Below are 21,015 nucleotides of genomic sequence, written 5' to 3' on the forward strand. Positions count from 1 at the left end.
GATTTAGTTTATGTACAAGATAGTTTATATGAATGTAGTGTCAGTGATATTTACCCATCAGTTATATATGTAAGGGTATTTCTGTGGACAATTTATGCTAACAGCTGTTTATAACTCTCTTAGAGGTCTGCATCCCTCTCATCAGTACAAAACTATGAAGTGAAAAAACACTTTTTGGACATAAAGTTATATGGTAACATGAGCCACATGAAGTTTACAGCTCTGTTGTGTATCAGTTTCTTAGTTTATACAAAGTTTTTGAATAGGGTTTGTTTCCAAAATAAACTGAAAATGTCCTACTGACCTTCATTTCTATTTTGATTATATTGTTAACTTAATAAACCTCAAACAAACATGTATACATTTTTCCTCACATTCTTTACTGTAGTTCCCAACATTCCTGCCTCATTATGCAGCTCATTATGCGAGCCTTTGTTTGCTAGCTGTCAATCAATCATTCTCGCATACGGCCCCTCTAAACAAAAAGTCTCTTACAATTTCTAAATCAATATATTGTTTTATGTGAATAAGTAGGCAGATTTTCACATCATTTTAAAGAAAAAACTCTAGACTACTAGATTCTGTTTAGAAAAGTCTTGTTAAAACATGTTTAGTATGGGTTTTGTGGACTTATATCAGTGACTTAAAAATTTAGCTTTTTTAAAAACCATTCATAAACATGTTTCTCTCAAAAATACAAACATGTACATACATGTAGCTCATATAATATTTTAACCCAGTTTGTGCTGAACGCAGTGGTATGAGACACTTGCCATTATTATGTTTTAAAGCAACTGAAAAAAGACCAAATGTAAGAGCATGTCAGAACCTCTGACAGTGTCCCAAAATGGTCGGACCCCAGAGGGTTAAAGTGCTAAAACAATTCTATATGCTGATGCTATATATTGCCCTTATTTTTCCATCTTTAAACAGCAGTCCATCCTACACACGCGTGTCTCAGTCATCAAGATGCTGTCGCAGTGTTCCTTAGGCCCTGTTTACACGAGAACGCTCAAGGGTGAAAACGTAAAAATATTTTATCGGATGTGCCTTTCGTTTAAACGGTGACCGCGTTTTTTGGGGTTTAAAAACGCAAAAAAGTTAAACCACCCTCCATAGTGGAAATCTTAAAAACGCTCTACCACCGTCTAAAGGGTAAAAAGGTCAAAAGTCTGCTCACGTTAATTACCTCTATCAAATTGTTGATGCGCCAATTTGTCGGAGGCAAACAAACGGCTTTGGACGAGACCTGGAGAACAAGGAAGAAAGTTGTACGCAGGCGCGTGGACTTAGTGTTGTTGTTTGTCAGTGCTTCACATTGCCACTTAGCCGCCTGGAGTGCATACTACATCGAATATCACACACTTTTGCGTCACCATATGCACGCAGATTTCCCCTCCAAAACGCTCGTATAAATGCGGAATAAAAAGTGATAATACAATGCCACTTTTGCGTTTTCTCTTCAGATGGTTTCCGTGTAAACACAGCCTTAGATGTTATGTTCAATCTGTAAATATAATGTTATATTGAAAGTTTTTTTCTTTAAATGTTAAATTTACAATGACGGCAAGGTAGTTACATGTTTGCTATTAATGTTATTTAATATTTTACCCAGGACAAGGCGAGTACACATTTTCCATTAAAAAAACAAGAACATTTGTAAAACATGTATTTGTTATTTACATTTGGTAATATAATGGGGTAATTTATAATACTAATAAAGCTTCCATGATCAGTTTTACAAACCAGTTTACAAACCAACATTTATTATTCACTTGGAGCATGACAGACAAAATAATATACTTACACAAGAATCTCATAATTGTGTACAATTACTAATGTATCACTGCAAGTAAAGAATGCATTTACAGTGTATGTTGTCAAATGCTAACCTTCCACATGCACAGAAAACTATTTACATGTTATAAAATTCTTCCTCAAGTTTTACAATTTAAGATGTAGTATGTTATGTAAATGTAATTTTATGCAAATAACAGTATGTTGAAAACATCATAGTTCTAACATCACTCCTGACTCCTTGCCACTGGTTTACACACTGCCATGTTGTGTAGCTTCAAGTGCAATTCCCTGTAATAGTAAATAAGCAATTAGTTGACAAACATAATTATTAACTGTTTACCTACATTATCAAGTCTAACAAATATTAATATCTGACCTATGTCCTAAGATGCATAACAGAGTCAAAGTCATTATCTTGAAGCACATGCTTGTATAGTATACAGTCTGAAACATTGCCACAATCTGATTACATAATACTTTACGAGTAAAGCAGACACAGGACAAGTCTCCGCTGCACAACACAACATTAATAAAACTCTCTAATCATGTTACACAACTCTTCATCTGAGTAACCTGAAGATGATGAGCTTCATCGTGGATCTGTCACTGTTACCTCGTTAATAACAACTGCGTTAAAACTTGAGTTAAATGTTTGTTTATTTAGTTTCTTACAAATCTGTTGCTAGCAGTAATATAGAAATTTGGTTGCAACAAAAGTTTGTGCTCATTTAATGAAGAATATGGCCTTATAAAACAAAAAACTAACAAATGATAATGGCTACGACTAGTATCATTGCTAACGAAAGATAACCAAAACACTTACCTTTCTTTTTAGACGGATATCGCTCAATAAAGACTCTGGGCCCTATCTTGCACCCAGCGCAATTGACTTTGTCAGTGACGCATGTATCAATCGTATTTTGCACCGGCGCACAGCGGGTTTTTCCCTCCACAGACGCACGTCGGCAAACTAGGGAATGAACTTGCGCTCCCTGGGCGGTTCAGCGCAAAAAAGGAAGCGTGTTCCGGCGCAAACTATCCCTGATGCTATTTAGCAGTTTCAAAAAACAATTGCGCCACTGACCAAAAAAAAACCTAGTCTAAAGTCAGTGGCGCGTTGCGCGTTGTTCATTATGCTATTTTAGCTCTTTCACCGCCAGCATTTTTCATGATTTTCACAAAAGTTTAATGCCTTCCAGAAAATGCTCCTTTTTAAACATATAAACATACAATATATGAAATAAAAGAACAGACCCTCTGCTTTCAAACAAAAAAAATCAGTTTCATCCTACCTTCATGTGTTCTGTTTTTATCACCTCTTAAATATGTGTAGGTTTCATCAAAAACCACACATTTTGAGCAAAAAGCTGAGATAATTCCATTTTTGTGAAGGACTTTTGATAGAGATCAGATGCAGAGCGATCTTTAAACCATACACGGACATACAGCCGTTTGCCCTAGGGCAATACTTCTGTTTTTTATAAGTTGCTGAATAGCGCCACCTGGTGGATAATAGCGGTATTGCAGATTGACGAGATAACTCGTCAGTGGCGGGGAAAGAGTTAAGGGCGCATGCTTGACCATAATGTATAGCGTGCACAACACGCGCACTTTTTGCTTATCTAATCTACACAGATACAACAGTTATTTTTGCAAATCATAAATTGTTACAATAAAAAATATTAACACATGAGATAAGGGAAATCGTTGTGGTGAGCATTGTGGTGATAGTTTTTTAAGTTTGTTGTGTGGCTGTATTACGTTTATTTTATGTAAATAATAATTAAAATGTGTTCATAAGAAACCTTAATGTATGTGAACTTGATTTGTAAGTGTACTTGGACTGCTTACGTTTCTTGGCTTTCAGTGGTGAGGGTGGACGCAGCGATGTCCTCTGCTGACGTCAGGTGCAAGCTTGGGATTCCCCCGTCTCCTGACATCATTGTAGCGCTTGCGGCGCAACGTCCTGGGGATGCCAGCTGATGAGACAATTGTGGCTATTTCCTCTCACGCCTGTTTAACCTACGCTGATTTGGGCGGGTTTCTCCTATCCCCATACAAAACAACTTCTCTGTCTTTGCTCTTACAAGAACGTCGGTCTTCTCAGATGTGAAACGCTCCTGGCGTGCGCCTGGTAAATCCGTTATAATAATAGCAACCTGCCATGGAACTTGCGCACTTGCGTTTAAAGGGAATGTTGGATGACGTTCTGATTGGTTTATTTGACGTTACACCCAAACCACACCTATGAATAATGAACCTACTTCAGACCAACCCCTTATTGATTTGCGCCTGGCGCAAGAGTTATTTAAATAGCAACAGCGCCCAAGATCCACCCACAAAGTCACTTGCGCTTTGCACTTGCGTTTCAGATCGTTAAAATAGGGCCCTCTATGTCTTTCAAATATCAAGTTTCGATCACATCGTAAGCAAAAACACGTTGTACATCTTTTAGCCTTTTTTGTGACAGTGTGTAGAAGATAGAATTACAAGCATGGACTAGCGTTTGACTTATGGTGGCGGAAGTAGAAATATGCAGCTTCGACTTAAAAAGACTTGCTTTAGAGCATCTTGATTGACAGAGGTGTTGTCCATTCAGCGGTAACAATTAGGGGTGTAATAATACATCGTGCAATTCTGCTTGCTTCTCAATGAATTATGGTAAAATGTTGCTACATCCAAAAGCCAGATGGCGTTCTCATGCCGAAACTCAATATGCCGCTGAAGAAGTACCATTAAACAGGCAGCTCCAGGAAATGTATAAGCATATTTATATTGATGTTATTTAATTTATAGGTATTTTCATGATAATAAAGAATATTTATAATGATTCTATTTGATGAGTGTTGCTTTTTGTTATAAACGACTTAAACTGTGATTTTTAGATTGATAGGAACTTATCAATAGCCGTAGTACATTAAATAGTTGTGCATAATATTGCCCCTGTGATTCAGAACTGATATCGGACAGGTGTTATAGTGTGTATCGCGAAATATCATTACACCCCTAGTAACAAATCCATCCATGCAATATACCCCTCCTTTTCCGGTTTGTACATTTGTCATTGTGTTTACTGATTTGTTATTTTGTTTTTAATTTGTTTTGGACTTCTCGGCCAAGGTTACTATTCCTTTAAAGCGGCCATGGCACAAGACTTTCTTAAGATGTCAAATAAATCTTTGGTGTCCCCAGAGCACATATGTAAAGTTTTAGCTTAAAATACAATATAAATAATTTATTATAACATGTTAAAATTGCCACTTTGTAGGTGTGTGCAAAAATGTGCCGTTTTGGGTGTGTCCTTTAAAATGCAAATGAGCTGATGAAATTCAAACACTGATCACAATGATGGTGGTTTGTTGCAATTGAAACTCAATTGTGCTTTTCTCTGCACTAAATGGCAGTGCTGTGGTTGGATAGTGCAGATTACGGGGTGGTATTATTATAATAAGACCTCCTTATGACATCATAACGAGACCCAAATTTCAACGACCTATTTTTTCATGTGCTTATAGAGAATGGTTTACCAAAACTAAGTTACTGGGTTGATCTTTTTCACATTTTCTAGGTTGATAGAAGTACTTAAACATGGAAAAACTCAGATTTTTGCCATGGCCCCTTTAAAAACAATAAATACATATGTGCATACTATGTGCGGTTATCCTAAATGTTGCAGTTATTCTGCAATGGCATTCTACTTTTGGTGAACTTATTCAGTTCTACTATTAATATCCTGTAAATATTGTATAAGCAACATGCATGAAAGCAAGACATAATGTACAGTGCTCTATTGTACATTTTACACAGTTCAGGTTCACGTAGCCTGTGTAGTTTATATAATGATTTAATGAGACCAGAAATGGAAGACAAGCAGGCGTAGTGAAGTAGTGGAATCTTGTGGGTAAATCCTTTCAGCAACACATCATGTACTGGGTGGATTGGTTTAGCGTGGGGAAAAACAATTGCTAGTTTCCATAGTTACACATTAATTTCTATACTGTAGAGAAAATGAAAAGAAATATTCAATAATAACTTTTTTTACTAAGTGCTTATTCCTCTTAAAAATATAGCTATTGAAAATTATTCATCATTTACTTTGAGGAAATCAGAACTAATCAGACTATAACTAACCAGAATATGTTGGTATGTTTGTCACGGGACAAATAAACATGGCTAAAAGCTACCCTTACCAATTTGACATGACATGTGTAACCCTTTCACTAGATAATTAACAAAAATATTTTATATTAACAAGATGCGTTACTGGTATTGATAGGAATGGGGGAGATCGCAGCGCTCAAAATGGCCGCTCTAGTCTAGCCCCCCAGTAAAAAGAGTCAATAGTCTATCGGAATCCTCTGGTAGAGGGACTTTGTGTATGCGCGTAATGGTCAGGTCTTGTTTTTTTCTAACACGATCTGGAGGCCTTGCAAATATGGCGGCGGAGTAACGCAACTTCCTTAAAAGGACTTTGATAATTAAAGCAACACCAAAGAGTTTTTTTACCTTAAAATAATGTTTCCAAAAAAGTTTCAGTCGTTCATCAACTCGAAACGGCACTTTCACATTCGCTTTGCCAGCCCTCTATCGGCCAAAACCGCACTGAAGAAGTTTCCAACCGCCGGGTCGCGGTCCTGTAGTTCGAGTGAAAACTACAAAAACTTGCTTTACGGCAGACCTACAATCCAATCAGAGCCAGCTATGCTGCAGTATTTATGACAGTTGTAATGGACAATTTCGCTTCTAACCTGTAGGGGGAGCAAAGAGCAAAAACTCTTTAGTGTTGCTTTAAAGTAACCTTGAAATATTGAGAGTCAGTGCTATGCCTTAAAGGGGACATTTCACAAGACTTATAAGATGTCAAATAAATCTTTGGGGTCGTCAAAATACATATGTGAAGTTTTAGCTCAAAATAACATATAGATAATTTTTATAGTATGTTAAAATTGCCACTTTATAGGTGTGAACAAAAATGTGCCATTTTTTGGTATGTCCTTTAAATTGAAAATTAACTGATCACTGCACTAAATAGCAATTAAGGGTTACTGGGTTGACCTTTTTCATATTTTCTAAATTGATAGAAGCACTGGGGACCCAATTATAGCACTTAAACATGGAAAAAGTCCGATTTTCATGATATGTCCCCTTTTAAATGACTGTCAGTCAAGCAGTTTTTATTTATTACAAACTGCATTATGTCCCATTACACATCTGTATAATAGATAGGCTACTATTCAATGTATATGTACTTATGTAACTATGCATATCATGATAATAGGCTCGTTCTACAGTAAATTTTGTTCTGATTTTTTTGTTCCAGTCTGCACAAGCTCTTATCATTGGCTACACTCGCTACTCAGGAGTGGTCATTGTTATCATATGTTACTAGGCCTATTAAAAAGAGTTAACATATGTAAACCCTTCAAATACAACTTTATACCCAGCAGATGGTTTGCCCAGTCATTGATTTTTTTCATCAAAAGAATCCCAAGGTTAGATGAGACAATCTTTGTACCCATGACATTTTTCTTAATCACATTATGCAAGTGTACAGAGGCTATTCTTAATGTATATGCGCTCCTGCTGACGGACTGCAGCTTCTGCCAGGAATAGAGAGGAAGTCCTGTTGGAAATCAAGCCTTCCAAACTGCATGGGTTTTTTCATCTTTTGGCTTCCAGCCACTAGGATCTTTCTTTTTCTTTTTCTTTCTTTCTCAGTTGTACCTCTTCGACACGTATCGGTGTGATGAATAATTGCTTTTGAATAATTGTAGAATTGTGCATAACGTAAATCCTTTCTTAGCGAGGCATTGGAATGAAAGTGAGGTGAAAAAAGCATAAACATGCTGTCACTTTCGATACAGTTCTAATGGTTCCTGTGCTATGTCACGGCTTGTGATGTGTGACTGGGCATTAAAAAGTAGATTATCAGCCCATATCTTTGAGTAACTGTTTTGGCATTAATAGAAAAAATGTAACTCTAGTAGAAAGGACAGGCTGTACGTCATCATCAAATACTTTTTGCCATGGTAGAAAAAAGACACGGTTCTGGAATAGAACTTATTTCGAAACATTTTTGGAAAACCATTTACGTTATCCTTTTGTTATCTTCATCAATCATTTTTGTCCAACGCCGGAGTGCACAGTAAGCTCCTTCCCCTGAGAGCATGCGTAAAATAACCACATTTTAACTGCGGTGTGTATAATAGACGCCTGTGTCAGCTCTCTGCTGCTGAAGCGTCCCGCGGTAAATGGAAAATTAGACATATATTGCTGCACAATAAATCTTATTGTAATTCACAAAGCTTGCATTACAAATCGTTGGCCCTGAAAGCAGGCCTGGCATTGAAACCTGCCCTTGTGTTTCTCTGGGCGTATGTGACGTTTTCATTTGAAATAGGACGTGATCATTCACATTTTCACTGGAGCTGGGTTTTCTGACCCATGCTTCTTTGCCTGAGCCAGTGGTAGGATGAAAGCGAGGGAGTCTACAGTAGGTGGGAGGGTTCGTAAGCACAGAGACCGATGTTGCAGCCTGTTTGGATGAACTGTCAGAGTGTTAGTACAAATATGTAGGTGTTTGGGCTGCAAATAATAATTAATACTGTATTGCTGCTCGGAGGCGACAGCTCTGTTATTTCACGGCCCTGATGACTAAACATTGGAGGGAGTCGTCTGGAACAATATTTTACTGTTCTGGAAGTGGCGGCTCCTCCTGGGCTCCGTGCGATTGCCACTGAGTCCAGTGAATCAGTCAGGGAGGGCTGTTTCCTTGAACCCAGCTGCTATTTATCTGATTTTCTCATTAGACTTGACTCATGCTTCATTGTAGAGCTTTTGGCGGAAGCTATGCAACGCTTAAGAGTCGCACTTTAGTAACTGTTTATACGTGTGCTTCGATGTATGGCTTTTATTTACCTTCCGGGCCCGAGTGCCATTCAACAGATGTTCAAGCCCTGAAATACCTTCCTTTTTTTATTTAGAACAGTTTGTTTTCGGCATACTTTTCAGCGACTTGGGCCGTGCGCCCTGTTGCTATTCAAATTTGGAGTGTGTTGAATTGCAGGGGGAGTGTGCGACACAAAGAAGGCTCGTATTTATGTAGTGTAACACAAAGTGCAGATTCTTGGAATTTCAGTGAGCACCTGAAAAGATGCGAGGAGAGACGTGGGTGAAATTGTCTTCGAAAGTAGTTACCTTTTTAAATGTGTCTGTCATAAAGGTTGTAAAGTGTGATTTACGGTACCAGTTTGAGCTGGTAGTAGTTTCCACGGTACATAATGTATGTATGTATGGACAGCTCAGAGCCAGGGCCATTTTTAATCCTTGGAGGTGAAGGACTCGAGGAATCTTGCTAATTTCACAGATGGTTTAAAATGGATTAGTGTGGAGTACCAGCATCCCGAGATGTGCGGACCCACCAGGCTTTCTGTTCCTCTGCCAAAACTCTTCTCCGTGCTCGCAAGTGCCTTCCAAAAGTCCTGCAAGGTTAAACTCAAACTTTAGCATTTCTAAAGCAGCGCCTAATTTGTGATACTTCACCTCTGCCGTCAAGCCCCCCGTGTCTGTTGGCGATCATCTGCTTCTGATTGATAAGGACACCTGTTATTTGGTTCACTAAATACCAAGACCTGCCATTATACTCGCAATTAGGTTTCGGTCTCCCATTGGCCGCGGGTGCCAGATGTTGCGCGAACCTCATTTTTGCGGCATTTCTCCTGGTTTCGTTTCAGGTTCAGTGCATTCTGGCAATGATTACATGCATCCAGTCGCAGTGGGAATCAAATTATTGTTGTATCCAGACACCTTGATATATTATTCACACCGGCTACAAAAAGAGAGCTCAGAGTCTTTTTGCTTTGAGAATGAGATCTTTGGTTTTTCATCCAAACAATAACTGCGAGCACAAAGGTTTCCTCGCAGCGTGAAGCCTCATGCACAAAACCGTGGGCTCACGGGGCCATCTTTAATTGTTTAACTTCTCTCTCGCCCCATCAATCGCTTGCTTCAGCATGCGTGAAAGCCAAGTTACTGAGATGGGGGAAAGGGCCTGAGAATGAAAAGGACATTGAAGGAGCCGGTGTGGTGTGTAGTAGAGGCCAAACCCGCTGACAGAGCCATCGCAGGCCCATGGAGTCCAGACACAACTCTGGACGAGCTCAAAGAGCTCAGCTTGGAGTTAATGTGGGAACACAATAGGCCCTGGTGAAAAACTCAACATGTTTTTGTTGAACTTGTCATTCGGCAGTGCATAGCTGGAAAGAAAGCCTAGGAACCGTCTGAATGTTTTTGTGCTCTTCTAATGCACCATATTTGGGTCAGCTTTCACAAGGCCTTTGTTAGAGGACTTCTAACAATGGCAAAGACGTTTTCCGAGTGACATACACGTTCACCCTGTCCAAACCCTCTTGGACCTGCCCCATCTGTAGCAAGACTCCAAAAAGCTGACCTCATGGCACTCCGGGATGCCATAAATCAGATCTTTTCATCAACTATCACAGAACATGTCATCCTTAAGAAATTGTAGAATTTCTTGCCTCATCCAAGAATTGTTGTGAGGGAATTTTGGGAATGGGTGTTACCTTGGGAAAAGTGCCAAGGGATTAAAGTGAAAATGTTCTTTGTTGACATCTGAATTTAAGTTGATATTTTCTCAACTGGGTTAGAAGGGTTGCACCCAGCATACTTTGTTGAGTTAAAGTTGAGAAAAAAAATGATTGACTGTGTGTGTACGCAGTTAGCAGTTACCATAAATGCATTTGTTATGCTTTATTTTTCTGTCTTTTCCCCCCTTCCCTCGTCTTTGAAAGCATATTTGTGTGTTCACTTTAGGATTCAGTCACATGTTTCGAATTTCTAAGCATGGTTGTTGGGCACATCCGTTTGCTAAATGAACTTTTGAAGAATCTGTATAGGGCAATATTTCACAAAATGTAATTTTACATACTGTTTCACATCATTGCATTCCCTCAGTGTATTTATCTCTGAAAGCATTTGACTGCATTTCTTTTGGGAAGAATGAATACGTAATGGAAATTTAAAAGCATCTTCACTCCCTCTGCTTTTTTGAAGAATTTAGAAAAATAAAGGTTCCTATGAAGGCATGTGTTATTATCTCAAAACCATCACTCAGCTCTCTCATGCATATGTCAATTACTCAACCCCACCTTTATGAATATGTAAATCTGCTCAGAATGCCTCATTAATTAGTAATTCATGCATTTTTCACAACCCCAGTACATTTCCAATGGAGGATGATGAATTATCAGTTATTACATCTAAGATATCTGTTTCTTTTAGTAAATCACTCGTTTTGAAAATCTCGTCCTTAAAGGAAGTGTTGCTGCTGTTATTCCCACACATTGACTGCGAGTGTTCTGTTAAAAGCCAACATTTAGATTTTGTAGTTGCCAGATTGTTTACTATAGAATATTTGAGTTCATCGGAGCACCGGATGCTATGTATTTAAATGCACGTTGACCCAGACTAACTGGGCATATAAAGCCAGAGGCATTCGACCTGTGCTAGTTAACATTATTTAATACATCAACACCTTTTTTTAATCCTTCTGTGCCACAATGTATTTGTTACTCGCATCTTATTTGTCTTAAATAATCGCATGAATTAAACAGATTGTGTTTGCTTATGGGACTGGGATACTTGCACAGGGATAAACAAAGGCTTGGTTTTGTTGACCTTTGTTTACTTTAAGTCCCTCTGTGCATTCGCATCTAAAATGATTTATATTTAGTTTTTTTTTTTTTTTGGAGGAGGTATCACCCCCTCCCCCGGTGAAATCATAAGCATTTTCTGAGACCGGAGCACAAGGGGCATTAGCCACAGAGGATCTGGTGTGTTGTCTAAAGCACATTCCAAAAGCATGAATTTAACATGAAGGCGGAGACTGAAGAAGAACGTGAGGTCATGGTGCGTTTTTTGGGATTACTGTCTTCATAGATGCAGCCACTTTGTTACCACCTCCCCACTGACTTAGAAATATATTTATGTAAATGCCAGGGTGACACTTTAATGTAAACACGGGTTTGATCTGGGGGGAGGGTGTCTGGGGACCCGACAAAGCATTTAATACGAGATTACAGTTAAACAGAAAAAAATAGTTATGATGATAATTTCACACCGTTTTACAAACAACAGATTGTTTTGTCTCTTCTTTCACACCTTTTTCAATTGTTTGCATTTTTATGAATCTCATCATCATAAAACCCTATTTTCTTTTAATTACTGCCATTGATATTATAAAACTTTTATTATGTTTATATTCTGACGTAAACATTTATTTTATAATTTTTGGTAAATGCTCAAATCAAAACCATTGGTTATAGATTTTTTTATCATATGCAGTATTTAAACCAGAGGACAGCTGGGATGTTGGCTTTAAGGTCGACATTACTTTTATGATTATGGTGATCTGTTTTACTTAAAGATGATAAGAAAAGTACTATCTCTATTGCTGAGGTGTAACCCACTGGACTGGGTGTATTGTTACCCTGAACTACTTTTAAGAGTGCGCTGTTGGTCCCCCTTGCCATAAGTGGCAAGCTATTCAAAATGGGGCTTTTATAAATTGACAATTTACTAGCCTTTTTCTGTAACAGCACTTACATGGTACTGGCATCTTTTTCCTTTCCAGTGTCATTTTCCTTTTTCGTTTCTCAACCCTCCTCTTTAATCATAAATGTAAGTACTGTTATAAAAAAGTGCCAGAATTGCTGTTGTTATCTTCCTAGAAATCCAACACACATTTTGCACGTAAGTCAAACCAAACATGTTTTCAGATTGTGATAATCGCCATGCAGGCACACTTATGAAAGAAGAGAATTTTAATATTTATGTACTGTTTCTTTGAGGAAAGGGAGTGCCAGGTTTAAACTTGAAATACATTTTAATATTAATAATATTAAACTTTGTTTTAATTAAATAAAATATATTTATTAAATATGTTTACTATCAGTTTATAAAATATTTTCATGCAGTTTATTTGTTTTATTAATACAAAAAGGGCGGTGAGCTTGTAGTGTGTGTGGGGGATTTATTGGGGGTTTCTCTTTCCTATATTTGATTGTGGGATTGCATCTGAAAAGATTGACACGCTAATAAACTGATTTTAATTAGACACACTTTGAAATGCCCCGTCTTACTCCAGCCCTCCATCCAGCCATTCGGGTTACTGTTGGCTTATTAAATCATTTGCCGCTCCTGGGTGATCTCCTTTTGAAACCAAGCCTGACCCTCCAGGCACAATTTATTTTATTTCAAAAATTATTTTTACCAGCAAATTTTGCATCAGTTCAAGGGAATTATAAATCATTATTACACAGGCAGACACTTCAAACATTTTGTAAAAAGCTTTCTGAGCGATGAGGCTTCAAAGGAGGATGCTCTGCCTTGTGACGGCTTTGCTGGCGTGGATCCAGTCATTAATACCCCGCGTTTTTTCCTATGCAAATGCCGTAAATGAGTTCCTTTAAGTACACGAGGGTTATTAAACACCTTTGTTTAGACCGGGAGGAGGTGCATTATCGATATCATATTACAGGAAATGCCAAAAGCTTTTGGTGATTAAAATCACCACAATGCATACGGGAGCTCAGCGAGAATCTGGCGTCTGCCTGAACCTCATAAACATAATTCTGAAGACAGCATCACCTCCCTGCTGTAAATCGCTCATGTTGTTTTCTAAGGGTGAAAACATGTCAGTCCACAAAAGACAGTTTTGTTGAAAATGATTTGCTCTTAGCTCATCACCAGATATCTTGGAAATATTTACACGTAAACATAACCTGGCCGTGAACATAAGTGTGTTTTTCTGGCTTCTGAAAATGTTCTGCCACTTATCCTTTATTCCGTAGTCTGCGGTTTTCCCGTTTTTATTCATCACCGCTTCGTGCGAAATGTACAGTATATACTGTACTTCAACTCTGATGTCCTTGATCGGTTTAATCTTGTGTCTCTTGTTACATTTCAAACACATTGTTGCAGCCTGTAATAGTCGTATGGGTGAATGGATGAAGGCAAACAAATAAGCCTGACACAGTCTTTATGTTGGCAGATTTGACAGTCTTTTTCCATTAAGACCCCACTTTAGAAAAAAGAGGAAAACATGTCAGCATGCTCATTTACAAGTTACCCAGTGTCCACTGTGATATCTTTATCAGGCATACATTTACATCTTTATATACACCCACAAATACATCCAGTCACTAGTTCAGTGCTATATAAATGGTCCTTGCTTAGTTCAAAACAACACAGTAAGTAATTTTTCAAAGGATTTGAAATGTGTCATTTAATTGACTCCCCGCTTCATGACTGTTTATTTAGAAAAATTGCTGTCTTTCATGTCTGTGGTTTTCTTGCTGAATAGTGGCTTGGGACTTTGGCTTCAGTAACAGCAAAATCCATTTAAGCTTTATTGAAAATAACACTGTAGATACAAAAAAGAAAACACATTTTTACGTGAAGTTTTTTAACTTATTTAGTGTTTTTTATTGGATTTGTGGCTTAATTTTCAAAGTGTAAGAAATTAGTAAACTTAAAACTCTTCCTCGTTGTTGCTTCCTCTCTTTGTGGGCAAGTGCTGGCTACGGTCTGTTTTGTATTAGGCCTCTGGTTTTAAAGTAGTTTACTGAATGGCAGTGTAATTTTTCCAGAGCCTCCCTCTTCAGGGCCTGTTTCGGTAAAGACGTCATGATATGCGGTTGCAGTCCTATTAGAGTGCGATCGACCCACTTATCATCACAGTTTATTCTGATTGGCATGAACCATTATGATTTAAACTGTAGCATTGTATTTTATTCTCTTGATTTAGACGCTTCTCAAAAATTTTATTGTTGAGTTTTGTTTTCCAAAATTTCCAGTTATGCTAGAAATGGCATAGAATAGGGATTTTCAAATCAGTTAATTTTTCCCTACCGACAACCGCATCTTATTAACCGATCATTAACTGTTAACATATACGATTTTAATATTAAATTGTCATTAAGTAAAAATACAGTTGACGGTTGTCTGTGACCTGGTAAAAACAAAACATTTTATTCCATTTGAACGTGCAAACAGCAGCGAGAGATCATCACAGTACCAGGATTCATACATTATCAGATATTCACGCAACATTCACTTATCAAAAAGCACGCGATCAGTCCAGATGATTAATATCCAAAAAGTGCAAATTGTCTCTTTTTTCATCTACCACAGTGATCATTTCTAAATCAGGACGCATTTCAAAAAGTTTTGCTTTTGTGTCATCTTTGTTTGTTTGTGCAAAAAGAGAGATGTTTATTGTGAGGGGCCATCAGCGAAGGTCTGTCCAGATGTGCGCGAGACGGAGACGGACCGGGTCCGTTCAGCTTCCAACCCATACTCAAACAAGCACACAAATGATTTCTCATACAAATTATTACTTTATCAGAATGTTAGGGCAGCAATAATTTGTGTCATTTACAGGACATTCTCAAACTAAAGATAGAAAAGTGGCGAAATGTCTGTTGGCTAATGATGACACGTGCGTTAACAAAAATTTTTTCTTTTAACTGATAATGTTAATCTGTCATAAATTCTTACCTTTGGTTAACGGTTAAACGGTTAATGTGAACATCCCTAGCATAGATTAATTCAACTAATCATGCACCAGTGGCAGCTGGGGCATAAAAAAAAATAAGTTTGGTTCTGGTTGGTTGTCAGTTTAGGTGATGGGTTGGTAGGGATTTTATTTTATTTTATTTTTATTTTTTTTCAGTGGCAGCAAGGGATAGGTAGGAAATTGTTACATATTTAAATTGAATAGCGGATATTTGAGGTGACTTTGGCTATATTGCGTGTTTGTCTCACGCAGCGCAGCACGTCTCCACGGATTATCTCTTTTGTCATAATCAGGATTTGACATTAACTTTTTTGCTCACCAGCCAAAGTGGCTAGTTTTTCAAAGTTACTAGCCACTCAGCATTTTCACTGGCCAAATTTTTGTTGCTGGTAAAATCAATTTTATATGATTAAACTTGACTTTGGCATCCTGAAATGACTTTAATTCGAGCAAATTTACTTGCTAAATTAGATGCAGACTGAATTTCAAATGCAGTCTGACTGCCCAAATTAAGAAAACATTTATTAGCTGGTATATCAGTATAGATCATATCATATATATTTAGGTGCATGAAAAACATGCTAGTAAGTAAGGCATAAATAGATTAACTTTGAATGAATATATTAAAAGTAGAGCAGGGGTGTAGAAGAAACACTAATTCTAAACTGAAAAGATAAACACAAAAACCATCGACAACCACTTTAAATATTTATTAACAACAGCAGTAAATACTGTCAAGAAATGTACATTAATTTTCTGTCAGCTAGTTTATGCATTTGTATTTTATAAGCTTGATCATGGTTACTGATAAAAGTGATTTAAGACTTTTTAATGACAAATGTTGAGAGGGCATTATTGTAACATTAAAATGATGCGCAAACCTCTCAGCTGGCGGGTATTCTTTGATTTCGTGTGCATTCAGGTATGCGCTGAATTTCTCTTCGCTCTTGCCCTGAGAGTTTGCACGCAATTTATATCTAATCAATCACTTCCATGCAATTGTTTTATCTTTCCCGAAGTGTGTATGCGCTCAGACTGCGTCCTCTTGTGCATTCGCAAATCCATCAGCTCTTGCGCGCTCTCTGGAAAGTCACGCCTTTGTTCGCAACGCCCCGCTGATCGCGTGCGCGTCTCTCAACAAATGGTCTCTTTGCGTTGCGCTGGGTGCAGAGTGCTCATGGAAGTTGTCGCATTGCATATTGTTTATCATTTTGCATAACTTTTAAGAAAACTACAATTAAAAAATTATATTCAACCTGGCAAAGTGGCTAGTGGGATTGGCTGTCTTACCCGCCACGGCCGAAATCTACCCGCATTTGGCGGGTGTTAATGTCAAGCCCTGGTCATAATACCATAAAATTCAAATATTATAATTCACTTTCTGGCCGCAAAAATGAGCCTTGGTTTGTCCTCTCTGGAAGAGAAAAGCCCACTTGCATATCGTTGTTCAGCTCGTCTTTTTTGGTCTGTAAGTTACAACTTTCGGCGGGCGCAAAAGATTACGTTGCTGTGCACGTAAAAGCATCTCGAATGCACACCAAAAGTTACCAGTGCTTTTGTAAGTGACGACAACGATGTGTGAACGATTGTGTTAACGACCGTATAGCTGCCTTGTTTTAGCATTGCTAGAGGACGTTGCATTGCGTGCTTTACAAAAACGGTGCTGTACTAAAAGGTAAATTATAGTTCGCCTCAAAGTTTTTATGTATTTATTTAATGTGTATTATTTCTTCCCCAAGCTCATAAAATAAATTTGGGTCGCACATAAATTGGCAGGGTCGGTCGGAAACCGGAACCAAACAAATTTATTTCTTATGCCTGGTGACTTCTCTTCCTAGGGGCGCAAATTCAAAATGTGAACCATGTGCATCATGCGTCTTGTCAAAATACGTGCCTGCTGCGCACGCGTCGAAAGGGTTTATGACAAAAGAAACGCTCACGTTCACAAAATACTCACAAGCACTCACTTAACACTAATCTCTGATTACACATGAGATTAAGCGAGTATCTGGCAAACGCGAGCGTCACTTTTATCATAAACCCTTTACATGCATGTGCAGCAGGTACTTATTTACATGACGCATGATGCACATGGTTCATATTGACATGACGAGCAACACACATGTCGGTCTAAATACATATCGTGACGTGCTTCGCATCATGCGCCCTCGGAAAAGAAGTCACCGGCCACCATTGTCATGCACATTGGGAATCAAGGTTCATCTTTTTGAAGTTTCTTTTTTATAGAGAGCATCCAAAGAAACAAGGATTAAATCAGGTTTGACCATTAATGAGGTTTTGACATTAAGCTCTCCTTAAGTATGTTCAGACGCACCTATTTGCTTTACTCCAGATTAATTCAATTTGATGAATTGGAGATTATGAAATATTGTTCACTGTATATGTTCCTTAAGCATTGCAATTCGATTATATATATTCTGAAGAAAACTTCTGAACAAATACACAATGTCTGACATTGAATTTAGACCAAACAGAGATTTGCAGAAAATGACATGGACACTTTGCTCTTGTAAATTTTGCTATGTAAATAGCGAATCCGCCATGGTGCAAGTGCAACTGGCTTTTAAAGGGAATGAAAGATGAGACTCTGATTGGTTTATTGCAAGTTATGGCCAAAACACACACGTTTCATTGAGAACTGGCGACTGTATTTTCCTTCGTTAAACTAGCAAAAGTGGATTCGGAAATGCCCTAAGTACACCTGTGCCATGCTTATCAGACCATGCACTTAGATAGTTAAAATAGGGCCCTTAGTCTTACTGTGCTATAGCTAGTATGGTGACGTGTTGTTAAATCTGTATTCTCTTGAATATACATCTTTATAGTTGTATGATATCTCTTTTTTTATTGTGGCTTTAAGCTGAATGGTCAAATAAGGAAACAATTACAAGACGTTGGCTAGGGAATTCCTTCAATTTGCCAAATAGATTTATCTTGATCCATATCGTGGTGAAAACATTTGTGGAGCTTTGCCGATTCATTAATTGGAAACGTATGATCTCTGAAGTTCATACTAAAGCATTACATTCAGATTTCTGCACAGCCTGTTGTCATTTAAACTCTTTTAAATGTGGTTTTGTTGTTATTTAGCTGAATCTAAAGTATCTGAATCAAATTTATTGTTTTAGTATTAAAAATAATATTTTGAACCACGATCTAAATGACAAATACTTATTATCAATTGGTCATAGCATTACCAATGTGATTATTTTTTATTTCTGTCCTATGTAATGATATAATATGCATGCAATATAAAATATATGAAATATAATAAAGGAATGTAGTTCCCAAAAAGTTGCCATTATCTAATTATGCTCAAAGGTAACATTCATCTTCGGCAGTATTCTCAACTCCGTTGTAGTTTCAACCCATACATTTGCATGCAAATGAGTAAAGTACACTATTTCAGTCATTTGAAGTTCACCAGCAGTACTACTGATCAGTAGAGGCTCACCTGTGTGCAATGCCATAAAAGATAGAATTATTAGAACTGAATGACTGGCTTCTTTAAAACCTCGGGAACCTTACCACAAAACTTTGATTTCAAAAGACATTCGTTATCATTGATGTGTCATGTTGCCATAATTCTATTGCACTCTGCGAGGTAATACTTGTGTTCATCTGGTATAATCTGTGTTAAATTTCATCAATTAATAACGTACAAATCATGTATAAAATGTTGTTGGCACAGTTTTTTTTTGAAGTATCAAAATAAAGTTTATGCTCAGGGGAAAAAAATCTAAGCACATTTAATATAATTATTTTTCGTTAATTCATGACCAAAGTTATTTGGCGAGGTTATGTTATCGGCTGGCACAGTGGTAACAAGCTTTATTTTTAAGCCACAAATGGAAAAAATACAAGACCAATTCAATATGTTAGATGTAATTTGATTAGTATGATTATCACTTTTCCCATTTTTATTATATAATTCACATATTCAGGACTGGGGGTGGTTCAAATGTATTAAGCAAGAAGTAAGAAGCAGATATAAAAAATCAGCAATGCTTAAAAATTATATCACTGCCTTGTTATATGTACGTATGTATATATTTGTTTAGAGTATGTATTATTTATGTATATTTTTAATTAAAGTCAAATTTCTTATCTGGAATAAGTGATCTTACATTAGACTTAATGTTCCAACCAACCACACTCATTATTTTCATGATGTATGACAACCAACATAATTATCACAGGCCTCCAAATCTTATAACCTGAAAAAATAACCCATTCCTTTATAAATAACTGTATATGAACATATAGATAAAATCAAATTGATATTTATATCCTGCGAAATGTCACTGTCCCGCCAGCGGGACGCATATATTTACTTCAGTGTTTTGCATGTGAATTCTTACCCAATCATGACTATACTATATATTGTTTGAAAGCTCTAAGAGTGTAGTTTTAATTTATCATCACCATTTTGGTAAAGGCATGACATATCGAGAGCCATTTTCTAAAATGCCACGGGTGTACAGGTGGGCCCACGTTGTTGTTATATATTTGTAATACTAAAACCCTGTCCTAAACCTAAACAATCATGACAAACTATATATCCCTGGAAAGCTCTAAAAGTATAGTTTTCATATTGCATCACCATTTTTGGAAAATTATGACGTAGCGAGAGTCAGTTTCTAAATTGTCACACGGCCACAGGTGGACTCAATTTGTTTTTACATAACACTAATACCCTGTTCTAAAACTAAACAATTGTGACAAACTATATATTGTTGGAAAGCTTTAAGTGTGTAGTTTTCATATTTCATCACCATTTTGGGAGAAATATGACGTAGTGAGAGTCAGTTTGTAAAATGTCACGGGGCCACAGGTAGGCCTAATTTGTTTTTACATATTTATAACACTAAACCCCTTCTCTAAACCTAAAAAATCATGACAAACTATAGATCACTGGAAAGCTCTCAGAATGTAGTTTTCATATTTCAAGGTCATCTGATGATAGAAATAATGTAGTTACAGTTTTTTTTGTTACATGCCCCCCCCATAGGAATGCATATGAATTATTATATATTCATAAAACTATATCCTATTATAAATCTTCAAAAATGTTGACAAACTATATATTGTTGGAGAGCTCTAAGAATCTAGTTTTCATATTTCAAAACCTTTTTGCAGTAATAAAATGCAATGACAGTAATTTATTAATTTGTGACAAGAGTATGCAGCAAACTGCTGACACCTAGTGGCCGTTGTGGGTAAAACTACTAAAAGTGTGACACAAACCTCATTTTTTGTGATTTTTACTTGAAATTTGGATCAGAGCTATACTTGAGACTTATGGCTTCATGTTTGCATTATTGCTTTTGTGAAACATTTACATTTTTATAATTTTATTTATACAATTAATATGTTATGGAATTATTTTTATTTATTAAAAGAAATGTTAACTGCTATAACAATTTATTTATTTAATATTTTCACTACTGACACTTCTGTGAGAACCCCAATGTGTCTTCTTTAAAACAAGACCAAGATTAGGCTTCTAGACCAAAAAATGCCAGAGTTATATTAATTTGAAAGTGTATATCACATGTCCACCCCCCCCCCACACACTCAAAGGGTATTTGCGCCAC

The 21,015-nt window shown here is 37.1% G+C and overlaps 1 long non-coding RNA gene across 3 annotated transcripts in view; it reads left to right on the forward strand.

Annotated features, from left to right (window-relative positions):
• The window catches only part of LOC129441930 (uncharacterized), a 145,880-nt gene that overhangs the window by 3,345 nt on the left and 121,520 nt on the right, over nt 1-21,015 (forward strand). The window lies entirely within an intron of this gene.

The sequence above is a fragment of the Misgurnus anguillicaudatus genome, chromosome 21 (genome assembly GCF_027580225.2).
Source record: "Misgurnus anguillicaudatus chromosome 21, ASM2758022v2, whole genome shotgun sequence".
Lineage (NCBI taxonomy): Eukaryota > Metazoa > Chordata > Actinopteri > Cypriniformes > Cobitidae > Misgurnus > Misgurnus anguillicaudatus.